Here is a 17,723-nt window from a genome sequence, read left to right on the forward strand (position 1 = left end):
CGGCCTCTTGAGTGCTAGGACTAAAGGGGTGTGCTACCTTGCTTGGTCATAATTGTTATTCTTGGCATCTGTGTGCCCAGCTAGAGTTCAGTAGTTCTAAGGGAAAAGGGGAGAATGGATAATGGGAAAGCACTAGGAGTTTTCTTCTGCTGCTTTAACTGATTTTATGTACAAGTTTGCGTAGAAATCAGGGAAAAGGGCTGCCTCCTGTATGAGCAAATTCTGTGCATAGTGGGCAGAAAGGAAGCAGCTCACCATTGCACGTACAGTGAGCTCTCTGCCTCTGTCAGTTCCAAATCCACAGAACTCACCCACCACAGGGGGAGGTCCAACACCATTGTGCCTGTCCTTAGCATGTACATCTTTTCAGTCATTTTCCCTAAGCAGTAAGAAGCAAGAGCTATTTGAATAACATTTACATTGTATTAAGTATTATAAATAAGCAAGAGGTAATTAAAAGTATACGGGAGGATATATGTAAGTTTTACACAAATGCCATGCTATTTCCTAGAGCTCAGCTCTGGAAGGACTATTTCTCCCCAGTGTCCTGGGTTTCTCCAGGCAGGGAACTCCTGGAAGGCCATTTACCTGTCGTCCAGCTGCGCCTTAGCCCTCAGAACTGTGTCCAGCCTCTAGCTGTGGCCTTACATGGGGTTGACAGTTTGGTCCTCTGCCCAACCTCCCTCTACTGCTAGAGAGAAAGTTCCACACCAAGCCTCCATGCCAGCACATTGTGTGAGTCATAATTTTTAGAATTTTGGTGAAAATAGTCATGGAGAAAATAGTCAATCTCTTAAATGCTGGCAAGAAAAAAAAAATGCTGGCATGGCTTTGAAAAGCTTCTAAATATTGACTCAGATGTTTTTAAAAAATTGCTTTGTGGCTTAAGGTATAAAATGATGTTTAGCTTGTTATTATTGTTAAAGTTCTCCAGGTCTCAAGTATAGTGATATTGGTTCATCCATGTGACCAGTGGCAGAGACGATAACACAGTGCCTGCGATGTGGTCATTGTCTCCATATACATTTACATTAGTTGAGTTTTTCTTCATTGATCCCACAAATATTTCTTGAGCACTTACTATACATGCTCCTACCCCTGGGCTAGGAGCAGGAGATGAACAAGGAGTGGGCTATCAGTCTAGCCTTCAAGGAGTTGGCCGACAGTGAGGCAGACAGCCGTGGAAGCAAGAAGTTACGAGCCGCTGTGATGCACGTCATAGCAGACAAAGGCTTGATGTGCTGTGTTTGTTACAGGCAAACACGCAATTTTGAAAGCCAGAGGCATTTGTGGTATCTTTAAATTTAAACAACCAAAAAGAAAATCACCAAACCAAAATGCAACCGTGGACCGCGAGAGCCCTTGTGGCATTCGAAGCATCTGTGAGTTCTCTGGTATTGTTTACAGAACAGAGCCTGAGAAAATCTTTCTTGTTAATGAGCCAGAATTTAGTTTATAATTAGACAAGAAGGCCGGACAACAAGGGGTGACGGAACGTGGCCAAGACTCCCAAGCGCACACAGAGGAAACAGTTTATGATGAATTTAAATTTTGAGGTTTAAAAAAAATATATTTTTTCCCTGTGGGACCGAAGCTAGACTCTTCCCGTAGACTGGGCGTTCACGGATCTGGACCTGCTCGCGCAGTGGGAGCGGTCACACTCTCACTCTGGGATGGGCAGCGCAAGGTGCTCGATACTCAGTGCTCGGGGCTCAGGGCTCGGGGCTCAGTCCGATCTGTGTAGACATCTCCTGCCGGATTCTCAGCCACATGTGCACAGGTGGGGAAACTGAGGCTTAGAAAACACCCCGAATTCAGTTTCTGCTGCTGGTGGGGCAGAACGGAGACGAGGCTGTAGACTCTACGATTCCTTATGTGTGCACTGCCACGACGTGACTTAGATCCTATTAGTCCTAAAATAGAACCATTAAGGTCTTTATTATGCACTTATATCACCTCCTGACTACTTCCAAAGCTCACAGAGTACACGTAGGAAAACATGGGATAGAAAGGCCGGGGAGATAGCTCGGGAGAATAAATGTTTGCCTGGCAAGCGCAAGGTCCTGAGTTCAATCCCTGGTACCAAAAAACAAAAACCAACCTAGGGGCTATACAGCTCAGCAGCATAAGCACCTGCCTGGCAAGCACAAGGTCCTGAGTTTGATTCCCCAGTACCACCAAAAAAAAAAAAAAAAAAAAAAGAAAGAAAGAAAAGCAGTTGCAATAAAGAAAAAGAAAACCAAGAGCCCTTTGAGGCAGGGACAAAATAAACAAAAGTGACCATCTCCTACATAAATGTTTATTGAATAAATAAATGAATGGATTAAAGTAAAATTAGAGAGATTCAACTTGGAAGTCTTCCTACATTCAGCTTGGAAGAGAGTAAAGAAAAACAGGATGAGTTATAGGTCTTGCATAAGAAAGTATGCAATTGCAAACTGAGTCAATTCTCCATCAAGAGAAGGAATTATCTTCTGGTCTTCAGCAGAAGGTCTATTCTTTTCAAAAGGAAATGATTAAAGAAAGGACGATCTGGCAGAAGAATTAAAGCAAGTACTGCAGGAACTAGACATAGTTCAGCACAAGGAGGAGCAGTCTGAAAACCTTGTCAAGTGGTTGGAAAAGGAAGTAAAAACTACACCTCAAGCGCTCAGATTCCCAGAACAACAGCTCAAAGAGAAAGAAGCTCAGTTGGAGAAGAGTCATTCTGCTCACATTCAGGCTATCCGATTTTGCAAGAAAAGTACAGTAGTGCAGTGCAAAACCTTGAAGATGTTACTGCTAAATTTGAAAGCTATAAAACATTGACAATGAATGAGATCAGAGATCATAAGCCGGAGAATGCATCACTGCAAAAAAAAGTGGCCAACGCTTAAAAGCAACAACAACAACAAAAATACCACAGAGCATGTTCAGCATAGAACACAGGAAACTGAGAGCACAAATTCTCGAATTTCAGAGGATGCTTCAAGATCTGCAGAACAAGTGTGGTGGTGGATACATTGTGTCATCTTGGCAGATCACCTCCACAGTTCCATGCTCTGGGCCATGGGGGCCCAACCCCATGGGGCAGGGAGGGCCTGTCCCAGAATGACTCAGCACAAAAAGAGTATATAAGGGGTTGAGGAAGGATTCAGGGCCACTTCCTTGGAGGAGCTTGACCTACATAGCCGCGCTATTTTGGAGGAGTTCTGATCTTAGCAGCCGCTGCCACCACTTCCTGGAGGCTCTTAGGTCTTCCCAGTCAGCGCTGAAGGAAGAGAGAGGCTTGATAGATGCCGCAGCTGCTGCTCCTCCCCTTCTCTTTGTTGTTTTCTGCTGCCATCTGTCTTGGAGCCAGCAGAGTATGGACTGAAACCTCCACTATGAGCTAAAGAAAACTTTCCTTCCTTCATTTTGGATGTCGGGTATTTTGTCCCAGCAATGGTAAAAAGTAACTGAGACAACAAGTCTACTCTGAAAGAAGCAGAAATTAAAGAAATCATAGTTTCTTCACTTAAAAAATAACTAATTTACAGAACTAACTCAAGATTTTAGGAGGCAACGGGCTGGGGAGATAGCTCAGCAGCATAAGCACCAGCCTGGCAAGTGCAAGGTCCTGAGTTCAATCCCCAATACCAGAAAAAAAAATAATCAGAAAGATTTTAGGAGGCAAGAAGAAAAGGAAGAAGCAAGAAAAGCTGAGAAGGAAAATATCCTGGCAGAGTTAACTGTGGAAGTTAATGAATGGCATGTCCTTTGTGAGGAATTGCATGATAAAACAAAACCTTTTGAGCAACAACTGGATGCCTTTGAAGCAGAGAAACTGGCCTTGTTGAGTGAACTTGGTGCAACTCAGGAACAGCTAAATAAAATAAGAGATTTGTATGCTGAATCATTGGGTCATCAGAATTTAAAGCAAAAAATCAAGCATGCTGTTAAATGGAAAGACAAAAACAGCCAACTCAAATCAGAAGTGTCAACACTCTGATTTCAGCTTGCTAAACAGAAACACAATGAGATAAAATTTCAGGAGGAACTAAATAAAGTTCTAGGTGTCAAGAGCTTTGATCCTTCAAAGGCTTTTCAACATGCATGTCAGGAGAATGTTGCCCTCCAAGCTCAACTGAAAGAAGGCAGAAAGGGAATACATGTGTAGACCTGTCATCTTCCTTTGGATTTGCCTTCATGACAGTGACTTCCCTCGGATGGACCATGAAAATTTGTTGCTACCATCCGGTATGAAGGAAATTTTTCCTGAAATTGATGTTGAAATTGATATATATGATGCCTCTTTCTGGCTTTTATATTCTTCTACAGATCCGGGTCCTTTCTGTCCTTCAAGCCCCCCTCAGATTACGTCCTCTTCTTACATTGTGTGACTTTTTGGCTCCTACCTTCACCCTGTGCCATAAACCTGTATAAAACTTTGATGTTTTAACCTAAAGCTCTCTTAGGTCCTTAATTATTTTCTAATTTGAAATTCTAGAGAAGTAAATTTTCTTTCTTTCTTTTTTTTTTCTGACTGAGTCTCTGTGTCTCACAGTAAATCCAAATTGATTAAAATAGTAAATAAAGGTATAAAAATAAAATAAAATAATGCTGCAGAATGTAAGCCTTGCTTCATCTGCCTTCAAGAATGCCTGGAGGTGGTGAAGGAGAAGCAGGCCATTGCAGCCTGCCCTCCCTCCCTCCCTCCCTCCCTCCCTTCCTCCCTCCCTCCTTCTTTTCTTCCCTCCTTCCCTTACTCTTTCCTTCCCTCCCTCCTGGAGCACATGGAGGAGATAGCAGCCTCAGGGAGCCACCTGAATGGCAAAGGGAAGGGGGAGCTGCCTCTGCAGCTGAGGAAGAAGTGATGGAAAAGAGGAAAGGAGCTGTTGCAGGGCAGGAGGATCCTGGTAAAGAATCAGGAGCCTCTATGGCTGAGGTCAAAACAGTTTGAAATTCATTTACTGGAAGAGAAAGATGATGGTGATGGAAAGAAGAAAAAGAGAGGGCTGAAAGTTCAAATAGACCCTTCCGGGGTTCTGACCTGTGACCTGTTTCCTAATGGTGTGTTGCCCAAAGGACAAGAATGCAAGTATCCACCTTCCCAAGACCTGTGAACACATGCTTAGAGAACCACAAGTGAAGAAAAGAAAGCATTGGATCAGGATACTGAAGAGAGGGGATGATTTTTCAGTAGCTGAGAAAGCACACTGACATGTTAGAAAATATGCGATGAGCTGGATCTACCTGGGATAGTGATGATAGAGCAGATGCTGATGATGGGAATCTGCAAGCCACACTCCTGAGTGGAATAAGCCAGGCACATGTGTGAGCATCACATTGTCTCCCTAGTGTGAGAAGCTGAAGAGTAAATAAGATCCCAGATGTCCAATACCTATTGAGAAAGGGAAGAAACTTCAAAAAGAAAGAGAAACTAGGTTAGGGGAGTAGAGAAAAGAAGGAAGCTTAAAGCAAAAGGAAGCAACAATAATAATAGCAAATATATATATATATATATATATATATTAGTTAAGATAATTATATTACTAATTTCCCTTAGTTCATTGAAAAGAAAGGTTTGTGGTAATATTGGTTGGACTGTTAAATACTGATACCTTGTAACTAATTTAAAGATGATGAGGGCTGACCAAAGAGCTCAGTGGATTAAAAAGGGCCTGCAAGCAGGTGCAGGGGCTGGGGCTTCAATCCCCGGGCCTGCTGGGCTAGCCTCACCCCAGGGGCACATTGAGATGGTGATTGAGACTGGGTGTGGTGTTGTGCACCTGTAATCCCAGCTCTTGGGAGGCTGAACACAGGAAGATGACTATGAGTCCGATCCAATATTGAGATCCTGAACACCCTGTAGACCCTTCCCTAAGAAACACACACACACACACACACACACACACACACACACAGATTACAATATGCAATGTGCTAACCTTTGTTACCTTCCATTTATTTATTTATTTATTTGTTTGTTTGTTTGTTGTATTTGGTACAGGGTCTTACTATGCAGTTCTGACTTGCACTGATCCTCCTATTTCAGCCTCTCCAGAGATGGGATTACAGGCATGTACATCACACCCTATCTCAGTGGCCAGCTCAGCACGCCTAGGGGCAGGGCTGACTCTAGTGGTGTTGGGGACCAAACCCTGGTCCCTGCACTTGCCTATGCAGGTGCTTAGTCTGCTGAACTATCTTGCCAGCCCCTCTTATCTTATTTTGAAAAATTTTTTTTTCCTTTAAAATAAATCTTTTTCTATGTATTTAGTATAGGGTCTACAGGGTCTCACTACACAGACTGGACTCATAGTGATCCTCCTGTTTTCAGCCTCCCAAATGCTGGGATTATAGATGCCCACAATCACTCCCAGTCTCATTTACTGTCTCAGTGTGCCCCGGGATCAAACCCTGGTCCCTGTATCTGCCTAAGCAGGTGCTTTAATCTGCTAAGCTATCTGGCTGGCCCCAAATTAAAAGAAATCTGTGAGAAGTTGGGAGACTGTTCATGCTTAAACACAGCCTGGCCTTTTCCACTGGGTATTCCCTCGTAACTGCTGCTCACTATCTTAGTGCAGGTGACACGACAGTGTTACAGTGCAATGACAACTGTAATATCGACTTAACACATAGAAGTGGTAGGGTTACTGATTGTTCTTGTACTGTCACTTTAATCCCAAATATGACATCTTTTTAAAAGGTGAAAAAAGACTGGGCATGGTGGCATGCGCCTGTAATCCTAGCTCTTGGGAGGTTGAAAATAGGAGGATCACTGCAACTCCGATCTGTGTAGTGAGACCCTGTAGACTCTGTACTAAATACAAAAAAAAAAAAGTGAGAAAGATGTGACTAATATGAGAATACAGTGTGCTGGTATGGATGTTTCATTGTGTGGAGCTGGTGAGGCTTTCCATCCAGGAAGTTCTAGAGTCCTGTGAAGTAGAAATAAGCAAGGAGATGTATCAGGCGAGGCCAATCCATAATCTGAAAGGACGTCACTATCAGTGAGAATGTTGGCACCCTTGTGTCACAAATTTTCTGATCAAGGAGATTATGTGGTCACAGAGAAAAGTGAACAATGATGTAGAGTGTGCCTAAGGAGAGTCTCATGGAGAGAAAATATGCTCTCAGGCTTTCACAGAGAGAAGATTGGTCAAGCAATGGCCATGACTCATCCACATGGTTGACACTGAAAAAGGATCTACAAACTGCTGTACAGGGTTTCAGGATAAATCCTGAGGGGATTTGACTGACCTTGTCAGATACAAAAGTTACATTTCTTGTTATATAGGTCTTGCTTTATCTTGGTCTTAACCATCCAGCAGAAAAGTATAAAAATAAGGTATGAAAAGTAAAGCCATATTAATATGCTGAGCTGTAAAAGGCTCAAGTCAACAACTTCTGACATTGCCAGTCCTACAGATAACCCACTACTATTATGGACTACTGGACTATATTGGATTATTTTGCTGAATTCATGCACCTACAATATATGAATGGCAATGGAATACCCATTTCTGACAAGAGTAAACAAAAAGGGGAATATAAATGAAGGACTATTTTGTAGGGAAATATATATATATAATAGTTAGCATAGGTATACTTTCTCTTAGTTCAATGAGAAGTTTGAATTAATAGTGTTTAGACAAGATATCATGTCTGTATCTTGTACTAAGAACAACTACTACAAAGACAACAATATGCAATGTATTGATTATGTACCTGTCCTACTAACCTGCTTTGAAACTGTCTCATTGCTACTTCTTTCTCAATACAATTCTTATAAAAAGAAAGAGAGAGAGAGAGACTGTTGGCACCCTTGCCTTCTGTGATAGGTGGTTAGACAACCTGGGAAAAAGTAAATCCTTGATGGTGCTGAGGAATCTGATGTGGGCACCGTAGGCCCGTATCTGCCACTGTGTGACCTTAAAGGGTCATACACAGTGCAGGCTGAACACACCATACTGCCGTGTCCAGCTTGTGAAGTTGTCAGCAGAAGGGAGGACTATTTTATTATTCATTTTAATGAGAAAAAAAATAAAATACCAATGAGACAGTTTTAAAACAGGTTAGTAGGGCAGTTACAATAGTGAATACATTGCATATTTTGTCTTCCTAGTAGTTACTCAGAGGACATGATGCAGACATGATATCTTGTCTAAACACTATTAGTAAAAACCTTTCTTCTCAATAAACTAAGAGAAAGTAGCTGTATATCTATTCTAACTATCTTGTGTACACATATATAATTTTTCTTATTCACAAGAGGATGCCCATTAAAGCTCAGTCCAAAGCCACCACAACATCATTATTTCTAGGCTTTGTTGGAAGACACTATACCTGAAGCAACCTGCTGTCTGTTACAATAGTGGAACCTGTGTAATATTTTTGTCCATGTTTAAAATAATTTGAAGGGCTGGGGAAATGGCTCAGTGGAATAAGCGCTTCCTTAGCAAGCACAAGGTTCTCAGTTCAATCCCCGGTTCCCCAAACAAAACAAAACAAAAAGAATTTGATTTTGATGGAAGGCAAGTCAGTCAAGGAAAGCTTTTAGGACTTTCAAATGTTAACTGTGTCGTGTCCATTCCCATCCCTGCTCCTCCTTCTAGGAAATGCTATAAAGTTCAAATTAATTAAGAATGATGTATGTCTTGTTTGGAACACCTAAGTCATGCTTTTTCATGTTTATATTCTAATATTCTTAATTAAATGCTTAGATTGGCTGACTACATTTTCTGTACCTGTGCCCTCTGGTGTTGCCTTTTAACTTCCTGAAATCCTTTCTAAAAACTAAAGACATTTTTAAATGTAAAAGAGAAAATATTATGGATGTTATGTTTAGAAGGATATTTTATAATGTATTTAACTTTCTATCCTTAAGTATATGAAATGAAGTTCAATATTCTTAACCAAAAAAAAAAAAAAAAAAAAAAAAAGCATTCAAGCTTCATGAAAACTTCACCATGCTGAATTTAACAATGGGGTAACAAATGATGGTATTTTAGCAGCAGAACTTTAGAAGAAATGGGAGTGATCTACATATAAAAGTTATTTTTTTAAGCGATCTTTAGAAATCAATTGGAAAATCCTTAGGAAACATTTCTAGGAGTAGCTGAGATAATGTTCTCTGTGTATGTACCCCATTGAGCTGGTTGGTATAGTCACTGAGCTCAGAGATTGCAGAATTGTAGGACTGGGTTTAGTGGGAAGTCAGAGAGACAGTTTTTTGCCCTGAGAAACTGTCCTAGGCCAACAATGAGACTCAGAAGATGGTGTGAGGTGATTAGGGGGAGGAGAGCTCTCCACTTCTAATTTTTTTTTTTGTCTTTTTATGGAAGGTTCTACAGGGTGTTCCGGATCTCACTGTTAGATCAGACTTGTAGTGATCCGCCTGTTTACAGCCTTCCAAGAGCTGGGATTATACACGCATGCCACCATGCCCAGTCTCAATTGCTGTCTCAGCGCATCCTGGGGGACGGGTCTGGCATGACAGGCCTAGAGATTGAACCCCAGACTCCTATGCCTGTTGCAGGTGTTTTAATCCACTGAGCTATTTGGTCAACCCTATAATTAATTAATTATTTGGTGCCGGTGATTGAACTCAGGACTTTGTGTTGCCAGGCAGGCACTTAAGCTGCTAAGCTGTCTCTCCAGCCCCTCACTTATATCTGTTGAACACAGGAATAGATACCAAGCTCAATAGGAATGGTCCTCACATGCAAAGAGCTTGTCTTGTTTTCTGCCACCTGAGAAAAAAGAATTATTTCTATTTTCTCATAATCCAGTGACTGCCAAGAGGTGTCTTCCAGAGTTGTAAGCAGAGAGATACCGCCCTCATAGCGGTACAGTTAGATAACTTAGGGGGTTCAGTGGGCCCCTACAAGTTCTGGGCCCAGTCCGGGATGAGAGGCATGGTCGTGTGTGTGTGTGTGTGTGTGTGTGTGTGTGTGTGGTCTTGTGAGATTTTGTACCTGGATGACTAGATGACTAACCATGTTCTCCTGGACAGCAGGTGATCCCTAATTCCTCCGAGTCTTGGTCCTTCTGCCCAGGGACTTCCCTGTGCAGGAGAAGGACATCATATACTATGAAAACGTTGGTTCAAATCTCCTTGTTTGGTTTTGCCTCAAATATTTACATCTACTGTCTTACTTCAATTCTTTTCAGTCGCTTTTTACTTCTTTGCACTTCCCACTTCATTCTGTGTACTAGACAACATAATATGGGAATTCAGGAAATGCATAGGTCTTGTGCGGCCCGACACGGGCTCAGAACAGGGGCGCAACAAGCGTATGCTGGATGGATGCATGGATGGGTGCGTAAGTGAATCAGGGTGAAAGGGGAAGCATTTGTGCCCATAGCTATCCTCATCACGTGTGAGGGCTCTGATTTGGAGAATATGGTCCTTCTGCTGCAGGACAGCTTCTGTTTTTGAAGGGATTGAGGAGCCTCCCTACCACTCCCTGGCCTTCCTGATATTCAAATATTCTTTTCTGTGCTATTGCCAAAGATGCGTTTCATTCTCTTAATCTCCCTCTCCGTTCACTGCCTTTTACACATTAGGAGGGAAAAAATGAACTGCAGCTCTGATTGTGGCTTTAGAGTTCATATGGGGCTGCTATAGCACGTTTGCTCTTTTTATCAGGTAGAAGGTAACTTAGCTTTTTTGATATAATGTGATTAAGTCCAAGGGAGCCAAGATTTGCTCATAGGTGATTTATATTATGTTAGAAGAGCACTGTGACAAATTAGCCATTAGTGCAAAAGCCCGAGATTAGCTACGTCTGACCACTGGCTATGGATCCACAAAAAAGACAATGTCAAAATGATTAATAGAAATGGATACTTAAAACTGAATTTTAAAAGTTAACTAAAACTCATTTGTTAGTCAGACATGTAATACTCATAGACAGGTAATGATAAAATCAGAAAGAAGGGGAGGAACATCCAAGAATTTTCTTCAGAGGAAGAAAATTTAAAAAAGAGGCCATGACGAAATTAAATCCAGTAAGTAAAACTCAATGAGTAATGATCTAGTTTTCTTTACAAAAATAATGCCAGGCCTTGTCCTGATAATAATCTGATTCACTTAGATATTCTGGCAGTTGTGGGTTGGGATGATGCTTTGAGGATGGCTTTGACTGAATAACAAAGCATTCATACTTTTCAACTTTTCCCAGGATATCTGATCCCCATGCCTGATAAAGCCACATTTCCTTTGCTTAGGGACAGAAAGCTGGGTTGGCAACATTTTACATCTGATAATTCATCATTCTGCAGTGACATGTGTCTCCCTGAAGTGTCACCCTGTCGTCTTGTATTCTTCCAGTATGATGAATGATGAAGGATCACTGCCACAGAAGTCTGAGTTCCCTTCTGAAGCCCAAATTGCAGAAGTTAGAGTAGCCCTTCACTTCACCTCTTGCCTATCATCCTAGGCCTGCTTGTAAAACACGAACATGGAGCATATTCCCGAGGGACGTGCTCTGGTTGGCTGGACTGCATCGAGGTAGATTTTAACTGACATGGTAGGAACAGTGCTCTCGAAGGTCACGGATGGTGTGCATGGTCCGGGAAGATTTCAGCTTCTGCTGCAGAAGTAGCACCCAGGTGTCAGGTGCATGAATAAGCAGGTTTAAATCTCAGAGCAGAAACTCAACACTGGAAACTAATCTGTCAAGTTGGCAGGAAAAAATAAATCTTGGTCCTTATTAGGACTCTGCTGTAGTGTTGTGCCAAGATCTTACCCATAGTTAAAGCTTTACCAAGCACATGACACCGCCCATAGTGTTTATCATTGACCTGTCCCTTTGTCTCAGGCTGTATGGGGCCCTACAACTCAGAGACTTCCGTGCCATACTTGGGGTACTGGATCTAAGGTCAAGCTTTCTAGAAGATCTTTGTACATGTAGGACACACGTTTTCACTAACCTACTTTCTAGTCTGAGGAATAGCTCCCCCCTCCCCCAGCAGTAAGTGCTGGATGAATATTGGTTAGAATCAGAACTGATGTTTCTAATTATGTAAGGGATGTCTTACAGGAACACTGGTGGGAAAAGTCTACAATAGATGCCTGTAGCTAGACAGCCAGAGGGTCCAGTAATGACTCAGTCAAGGATCTGGAAGTCTTGGAACAAGGAGGATGGAGGACTTAGCTCCACCCTGAAACCAAAGCCCTAGAAGCTCCTCGGAGGCTCCCTAGAGAGTCACCATATGGGTCTATGTGGGAAGAGGAGTCAGATGTCCACAAGAGATGATGACAAAAGATCTCCCCACTAAGGCAGAATGGACTCTTCAGTTGCGAGTCAACATGCCCCTTCTTTCCCTTTTATTTCATCCAGGCTACAAGCCTATTGGAGGGTGCTGCCCATAATCGGGAGGGTCTTCCCCTTCAGTTTGCTGGGCTGCGTGATAATCATATCACACACACACACACACACACACACACACAAATACATGCAGAAACTTTAAAACGAGTTGACTGAAAAATAATTTTAGTGGGGCCGGGGAGATGGCTCAGTAGAATAAGTGCTTCCCTGGCAAGCGCAAGGGCCTGAGTTCAAGCCCCAGTTCCACCAAAAAATAAATAAATAAATAAATAAATAAATAAATAAATAAATTACTGATTATAAGGAAGCTCTAAATTTAATTGGATTTCTTATTATTGATGCTGTGTGTCAGTATTACTCCTATTTTCAGTTGGGTTTAAGGATGGTGGGATTGGCACCATCTTCCTCTTGGTAGTAGGTCTCTAAGAGCCTCACCTCCTCCACTTGTCTTTTCTGTCCACTCGCAGGACCTCTTTGAAGAGGGCTGCCTTCCTCACAGCTGGAGTGTGTGAGAGTGTGGGTACCTGAGGAGAGGGAATACCCGGGTCCTACTTGCCTGGGTCCACTGATGGCCTTTTTAAGAGAGGGATGGGTCGCAGGATGATTGCTCTGTCAGTGTCCTACCTCATCAGTTGTGGCTTGAAGTTATAAATTGGATGAGAAACAAAGTGTGAAAACTTTCTTCATTTCATTTACTCAGGACCAAGGTTAAGAGTTACATTACCAGGTTAAGGGTCCCCCAGCCTCATGTGTATGCTGAAGTCGTCCCTATTTTTTCCAGCAATTTATTTCAAATGATACTGATGATTTTTTTTTTCATTCGTCTTAGTTGGAGAAAGAGTTCTTTCATGTTGATTTTTTAATTATTCCACTGAGCCATCTTCCCAGCCCTTATAGCATGTTGTGATATGAAATTTATTTAATATAGGTCACAGTGGAATTTTAAAAAATCTGCTCTGTACTGTACTTCTTTAGATTGTTAGAAATATGATTTTGGGGGGAAAATAAATCAGAATTCCTGGGGCTAGAGAGATAGCTCAGCAGATTAAAGTGCCTGCTTAGGCAAGCTCAGGGACTGTGGTTAGATCCCTGGCATCACATGCCGCGCCAGTCCCACCCTCAGGTCAGGCTGAAAGCCAGAGTCCAGGCCTGGTGGCGCACGCCTGTAATCCCAGCACTGGGGAGACTGAAGAAGGAGGATCAGCATGAGTTGGAGCTACATAGTGAAGCCCTGTAACAACCAAATACATTAAAAACAAAAACAAAACAAAAAAGCCAACTCCTTACAACCAAAGCAGATTAGAAGAATAGTCTTATGTCGTTTCAGAATAGTTTAAGTTTCATTGTGAAATTGTGGACATAAAACTATCAGTGAGCCACTTGGAATACTTTCTCAAATCAAAGATACTTTCAGGGACCAATGCAGGCAACCTGTTTTGCAGCAAACTGTAGATGATTTAACCAATTCATGACTAGTAGGTGCTCTCTCTCTGTCTCTCCCTCCCTCCCTTCCTTTCTTTTTTTTGTATTTAGTCCAGAGTCTACAGGGTCTGACTACACAAATGGGACTCGTAGTGATCCTTTTGTTTTCAGCCTCCCAGGTGCTGGGATTACAGGTCAGTACAGCACGCCCAGTCTCAATCGCCCGTCTCAGCGCACCCTGGGGGCAGGGCCAGCGCGGCACCCTGGAGCTCGAACTCTGGCTGCTGCGCTCTGCCTCAGCAGGTGCTTTAGCCCACTGAGCTATCTGGCCAGCCCTGTCTGTTTCATAAAAGGGACAAGATGCTGTTTATTGAGATTTACGGTGTCAGGCTCTGTTCTCAGTGGGTCTAACAGCATTTTTGTTGCTGTTGCTGCTTGTTTTTAAAGGTAAGAATGCACTGAAGCTGGCCTAGAACTTGGAATTCTCCCGCCTCTGCCCCCTTAGCGTTGGCCTCACAGGCATTCACCACCACACACGGCCCCTTTTAATCTTATAACAACCTTTGAAGTCGGCGTTATTTCTCACAGTCATGACGAAGACCCCAGGGTAGCAAAGAGGTGAGCCACGTGTCTTGTAGAGCGGATTTCCACACCTGAAAACTAATCCGGGGGAAGAATAGCGAGGCCACATCTTCCCTCCGACTCTGTTTCTTCCAAGGCTTATCAATTCTATTTTTTCCTGACAGAGATTTTCTCTGAATCCCATTCGAGTCATTTGTGCTGCAGTTGAAGCCCGGTTCCTCTTTGTCTGCTCGGAGGCAGCAGCAAGCAGCTGGTCGTCCTCCCACTGACACGAACGGAGAGACCGTCATCAGGCAATTGTCCTCCTTCGGCACCAACAATCTTCGCTCCTTGGACCATTTTTCTTTGTTTCTATTTTCTCTCAACCCTTCAATTACTTCTTTGTTTCTCCCCCTGTCCCTTGGGGCTAGCGCCATAGCTGAACTCCTGATCAGCACTGATGTGGGGACAGGATGAAGTTTGGGCCTTCCTGGCGTAAAGGCCTTGAAATTTCCCCAGGGGGCACCAGGAGTGATTTCTAATCTGCCGCTTCTAATCTGCTGTCACAGCCCCGGGGGCCCTCCAAACACAGATTTTAGGTTCCACACATCCTCACGAAGGACTTACCACAGCTAACGCTCATTACAGCCTCCTCCTCTGCCAAATGCCTTTCTCTGGTTCTTTGGATACCCTCACAGCATTCCCAGTTTACATGATAACTGGCAAACGCTGAATCTTTCACTGCCTCCCGCCTCTGGCTCTTCTGTCCCTGTCTAAACTCCTTTATCTTTCGGCCTCAGCGTCCTGACGCCCAGGTCTCACTCTTTTTTATTATTAATTTGTGGGTGAGTTTTTAGAATAGACAATGCATGCAAATACTATTCAAAAATTTCCCTATGACATGTTTCTTTTTTTTTTCTTTTTATTTGTGTATTTGGTACAGGGTCTCACTATGCAGTGTGGACTGTGGTGATCCTCCTGTTTTTCAGCCTCTTCAGTGCAGGATTACAGGCGTGAACCCTCCCCCCCAAGACTCTATCACCGGATCAGCGTGGTATGCGGAACCATCTATGACATTTTTTAGTTGTTTTCTTCTTCTCATGGAAGTACAAAAATTAGGTTCTCCTTCAATTTTTATTGTGACAGTTGGTAGAAGTTTGCATTTGTAAATGTTTCTTTCAAATAGCATGATTACAAAGCTAACTAAAAATATTTCAGACAACATACAAGTTGATTTAATTTTCTCACATGTAAGAAAAATTGCTTATTTTCATTTTTGTCAACAAATAATGTTTCACAAAATCTCCCGACCACTACTTTTGAATCAAAACTACTGTAAAATGAAATTATGCAGTCTTGGCTGAGCACATTTTCAAAAGCATGAAGCTGCCTTGTGACTACTTATGGTCTCACCTGAAGACTTTCTACGACAGGCACAGGGCCAGGACAGCGCCCATTCCTTCATAAAAATGTAAATTCTGCCTTATCTGTGCTAATGATTGTCCACGAAGCTCTGTCATTGGTCATCTCTTTATTTGGTTCCTTTGGGCATGGAGTGGCCTGAAATTGGATTACTCTTTCTTGAGAAAGGCACAAGTACGTTCTTTCTGTATTCTTAAGGTAAAACGCACACTTATGTAGTAGTGACACTGAATCATCTGCATCCAAAGTGCTGTCTGCTTATCCACTTTCCTGATTACCAGTCTCGGGAGCGCCACGCCAGTAACTGAACACACAAGTTGGACTGTCCATCATGGGTGGAACCATCTTGGACTGGGAATTTTTCTCCTTCTGACTCATCATCCAAGAGATGAATGTCAAATGCTCCCTGCTGCTGTGAGCTGGCATGAGAATTACCTCCTTCTACGTGCAAGTGCCTGGTACTAACTGTCTGGGATCGAAGTCGATTAAACACTGCCCCCTTTGTCCCTGAGGCAATGTGCAAGCTGGCATTTTTCAGTGACCGCTTCTTTTTGGAAGGTTTGGAGATGACTTTAATCCGCTTGCTGAGGAAAACACCAATGTCATCCCCGTTACCACAGAATATTTTTTACAGACAACAGGAAATGTTTTCTCTCGGCAGAATCAGGGATGTACGACGTCTTGGCTGTGCAGTAGGTCTTCTTTCCAAGTTCAGCTGCTGCATTTCCTGCTCACTATTTCCTGTTCCCAGAAATACACGTGGCTGAGACTCTGGCTCAGAAGGACCATCGCATTCCATTTGCTCTTTTATTTCTTCCGTCCACTGCCCATAAGATATACGCAAGGCGGAGGGGGAAAAAAACCCCCAACCAAAACCCTTTTTCATTTCCGTATGACTTCTGTGCAACTTCTGCATGAAGAATAAGTACTGTTTCATCACCTCATTCTTTTAAATAATTTCACATAGCTTCCCTGGTGAGTCGTTTGGGTGGAGGTGAGGCCGCTTACCATATTTCTTTTTAATCCACACCAGGGTCCTTCAAGAACCTGCTGAGGTAAGTCACAGCTTGGAACACTTCGATGCACCTCAAAACACCTTGGCCAGTATCTGTATCACTCTCCTTTTCTTTTGGGATCATAATGGTTCCGAAGAACTGTAGTGCTGTCATCTGAATGACAATCTCATCACTTCGATGACCTGTCATAGCAGGCGCCGTCTTCCACCTCAGTTGTTATTTTTTTTTTAGTAAACTATCAAACTTTTTACGCTGTAGGTTTAAGATCTAGTAACACACAAGCACTGGACAATGCTTTGTGTTCCAAGTGAAATCACAATTACTGGATAACTCATCAACAGCATCTACTCTGCTTTTGGTTTTTAAAAATATTTTTTATTAATTTTATTGAAAAACAAATAACAGCAAGACAGTTTCAAAACCAATTAGTAGGACAGTTTCAATAATTAGTAAGTTGCATATTGTTGTCTTTGAAAGTGGTTATTCATAGTATAAGATGCAGACATGATATCCTGTCCACAAACACTATTAGTACGAATCTTTCTTCTCATTGAATTAAGAGAAAGTAACTATATATCTATCTTATTTTGTATATACAGATACAAATGACCCTTCATTTATATCCCTTTTTTGTTTAGTTTTGTCAGAGATGGATATTGCATTGCCATTTAAATATTGTAGGTACATGAATTCAGCAAAATAATCCAATATAGTCCAGTAGTCCATAATAAAAGTGGGTTATCTGTAGGACTGGCAATGTCAGAAGTTGTTGACTTGAGCCTTTTACAGCTCAGCATATTAATATGGCTTTACTTTTCATACCTCATTTTTATACTTTTCTGCTGGATGGTTAAGACCAAGATAAAGCAAGACCTATAGAACAAGAAATGTAGCTTTTTGTATCTGACAAAGTCAAATCCCCTCAGGATTTACCCTGAAACCCTCTACCGCAGTTTGTAGATCCTTTGTCAGTGTGAGCCATATGGATGAGTCACGGCCATTG

General features: G+C 42.3%; 3 pseudogenes; 2 read left to right on the forward strand and 1 right to left on the reverse strand.

Moving 5' to 3' along the window:
* Positions 1-2,425: 2,425 nt before the first annotated feature.
* On the forward strand, positions 2,426-7,176 carry LOC101588004 (annotated as a pseudogene).
* On the forward strand, positions 4,835-6,978 carry LOC111817307 (annotated as a pseudogene).
* Positions 7,177-15,743: 8,567 nt separating the features above from the next.
* LOC101588397 lies at positions 15,744-16,731 on the reverse strand (annotated as a pseudogene).
* Between the last annotated feature and the right edge of the window lie 992 nt (positions 16,732-17,723).

The sequence above is a fragment of the Octodon degus genome, unplaced genomic scaffold, assembly GCF_000260255.1.
Source record: "Octodon degus isolate 3935 unplaced genomic scaffold, OctDeg1.0 scaffold00004, whole genome shotgun sequence".
Lineage (NCBI taxonomy): Eukaryota > Metazoa > Chordata > Mammalia > Rodentia > Octodontidae > Octodon > Octodon degus.